We start from the raw sequence: 3,888 nt of genomic DNA on the forward strand, positions 1-3,888 counted from the left end.
CACCACCTCCTCCTCTNCTCTCTCTTCTCTCTCTCTCTGTCTCTCTCTCTCTCTCTCTCTCTCTCTCTCTCTCTCTCGTACTCCTCCCTCCAGCAGCACTGCACACAACACCGAAGACTCTCGATCACCACGACGACAATGACGACAACGACGATGATGAGTTACTCGGCGCTCTGCTCCGCCATGAGATAATCTGTGTATGTAGACGACGGCGACGGCGAGGATGACGCGGACGATCGGCTGCGCTCTCGATACGGCCACCGCCACGACGCGAATATGAACACGGCGTCTCCTTCTCTTTCTCTCTTTCTCTCTCTCTCTCTTCTTCCCTCGTTGTTACCGTTCTCTCCTTTTCCTCCTCTCGTTCACTTCTCGTGACTTACACACTCTCTCTTTCTCTCTCGTTTCCGGAGCGCGACCCGAGGTCTACGCCATTATTTTCCCGTCGGGAATCGCGCCTCGCACGCGGACACCGCACGACCGAGTGTCGACCGACGCAACTCGCGCACACGCACGACACCGTGCACGAATTCGGTCCGCCTCTCGTAGACTAACTTCCGCGACTAACTTCACGCGCGTCGCTCACTCGTTCGTTCGTTCGCTCGCTCACTCGCTCGCCGTTCCGTCTCGCCTCCTCACCTCGCTTTCCCCACGACTTTGCGATGCGTTCGGTCGTTCTGCGATGACAAGACCTGTGCTGGCTCGCAAACAGCTGACGGCGGAGATCTCCCTGCTGCCGCTTACTTCATGCACGGCGCGACAAGGATGACGACAACGGCCACTCGATATTTAACGAACGCATATCGCAACGGCAACAAAACATATATACACACACACATACACACGCTCACGGGACTGGAGGGAAGTCGTGCGCGCGCGAACAGTCGCCACCGTCGCCACTGACACAGTCTTACCACCTTCGACCTCCCCTGACTGCGACCAGCTGCAACGTCCGTGCGCGATGCAAACGAACCGCCTGACTGTCTCCGGGCGCCCGAGAAACGACGCCGCGAGATGGCGCCAGCTACCGCACGGCGCAGCCGCCATCGTGCTTTCCAACGTGACGTCACCCGGCATTGACGCGGCGCTACGTAACGCTCGTAGCTGCCTTCATGTCGCTCGATCTGATCTCGCCCCCGCATGTTTATTTACATGTTATTTGGGTTGCATCCAAAAACGTCACCCTTGATGCCCTCATGTGTTATCTTATCTTTGCTGAGGCAATTATTTTTTAAGCAGTAAAATTATTCGCAGATTTAAGATTGTCATTAATCTGATTAATATTCTTCATTTTAAGATGATTATTAATTAACATGAAAAATTATCTATTAAATTGCTTATCAATTTAATAAGATATTTATTACTCCGGTTTTGCTCAAGACTGAAAAAGATTTCGACGAAGATTTAATTTGCTAAATTAGATATTTTTTTGTATCATAAAAATTCATACAGAAAACTTAAGCACTATTTATAAGATCCGCGAAAATAAAAATATTTTTTTAAAAGCGAAATTAACTCAAATTTTATTCAGATTTTCGTAATGATGAGATACATGCACGTTTTATTTGCAATTAAATTATTGCCCATAATTCTTTATCAATTTTAAATTCAATAAATTTTAATTTGACATTTTTATTTCATATTTTTTTAATCTTAGAGAGTTCTTTATCATATTTTATCGTACAACGAACTGGCATGAATCACAGACTGCAATGTCATCAAAATTGTTATTTACAAGGCAATTAAATTTTCTTTTGTACAAGCGATAAAGAAAATTCTCTTTTACTGCTATAGAGAAATTATACTTACGACGTAATATTTAAGGTAACTAATTTATTTATTTAATGAACAAATTGGTGTTTCTTTTTTTTGCGGTTAGCCTTTAATTAATGGAATTAATCTCAATATATGTTAATAGATGTCTCTTCTCGCGGCAAAGTTCTTAGCAATGAATTAAGACACTAACAGTTTTGGTTAAACACAGAAATTTCACTAATTAATCTGACATTTCAATATGACGAAATACAAAGGGATCACGCCAGTTTCATTTTTATTATTAAGAAGTAAAAATCATTATTTTAAAATGAAATAGACATATTAATATAATTTCGTTTGTTCATTTTTATCTAAAAGTGTGATATGTTAATCTTAATGAATATAACCTTTCTATCTATGGCTCGACAATTAAATTAATTAGAGAATTAATAAAGTTGAATTTAAAAAAAGTTGAAAATTTCATATTTATCTACATTATATTCTCTATCTGTTTCTCTCCGAAGGCTCGACGATTGGAAGATATAATTTATTAGATGTAAATTGGGAGCAGTAATTTATATATACAGAAAAGCCACTTATCTATTAATCTTTTAAATCTTTAACGAATGGAACCCAAAAAAATCCGTTTGGATGAAAATGCGTTCTACAGTGAATTCGGATGAATCTGTAAATACGGATCGATCTTCATACGTCGCCTACAACAATCATTCATCACGACGTCCTAAGAAACAAATACCTGCTTTGAAAAATGCACAAATGAAATACAAAACGCATTTATCGCGAAATGCTGCGTATTCCTCAACATATGGATCTAGTAGTAAGCAATGTATATATTCAACTCTTTGAATCAGCCTGAAAAATAACTCCATTTCCTCGGTGTGTTCCTACTTCATTTTCGTTTTTCAATTCTCCATGCTGCGAGTATCATTTCTCTTTTTGTCGTAAAAATCCAAAATACATCAAAAACAATACAGTAGTATACACGTCGGGATATGTGAAAACGAATAAATGATTTAATTTAATTAGAGAATTAAATACTCTCAAGAAAGTCTCAGGATATAATTGTCATTCCATTTATATTAATCTTCCGGAGCTGATGGTGAACTTATTACATCCACTCTCAAAATTATATTTTGTAGCATGTTTATATATTATATCTGCAAATTTGAAATATTTTTACGTGTGAGACTTTTACATTTTTACAGTAAGAAAAAAACTTTTGCGTGAAAAAGAGTAATATTTTCGAAATCAATAATTTCAGACGTCTGTTCGGTTCCTTTTAATTCTTTTCTATTTTCGTGGAATAATAAATGTAATAATTGATTTTTCTTTCCATAAAAGTCTCATACTTTTCAGAAAATTATCTCAAATTATTAAAAATAAACTTAGATATCAAAGATCTTTAATTAAATATCGTTTTTTTCTCGTTTATTTAAACAAACTTATTGTTAGTATTCTTTTTTATATAAATTAAATTATTTTGAGTTTTTTAAATTAATTAGTGCAGCCTTTTAACCAATATAAATTAAATAAGTCTTACAAACTTAGCTTAACTGTATTATAGATTTTGACGTCATTTTGACAGCTTTGGAGGATTAATACCTTTTACTTACATATACGTAATTATTGCATTTGGTGACCATTATCGAAGCAAGACATTAATTCTTGAATTGGATCAGATCAGCCCACCGCTAATCGTGAATGGCGTGTCTACAATTCGAGGGAAAATAAGCGAAACATAACGAGAAATCCCGAGGAAACGAAGCAAGCACATAAGAGTGTTGATACGCGCGACATCAATTTGCCACACCGGTCGAAATCCTACGTTAAACTGCATTTATGGTGTCTGAGATTGTGCCGGGCGAAGAAAAGATGTTCCCAACACGGTTTGAGAAAGCCGAGACAGGTTTTCGAACAAATAAAGACACGAAGTAAGGAGAAGTGTGAGAAGCCTGACAATGTGGTTGCGGTCGCCGGTGTATCAACTATCCCGCCGTATCAAGAATCGATAAGGCATCGAAATGTCCCGAAGTCTGAAAGAATTTATAAACAATACGAGATGGTAGAGATTGAAAATAAGGATGTCTCTAAGAACATCATCAAGAAAGAAAG

The sequence above is a fragment of the Atta cephalotes genome (assembly GCF_000143395.1).
Source record: "Atta cephalotes unplaced genomic scaffold scaffold00039, whole genome shotgun sequence".
Taxonomy (NCBI): Eukaryota; Metazoa; Arthropoda; class Insecta; order Hymenoptera; family Formicidae; genus Atta; species Atta cephalotes.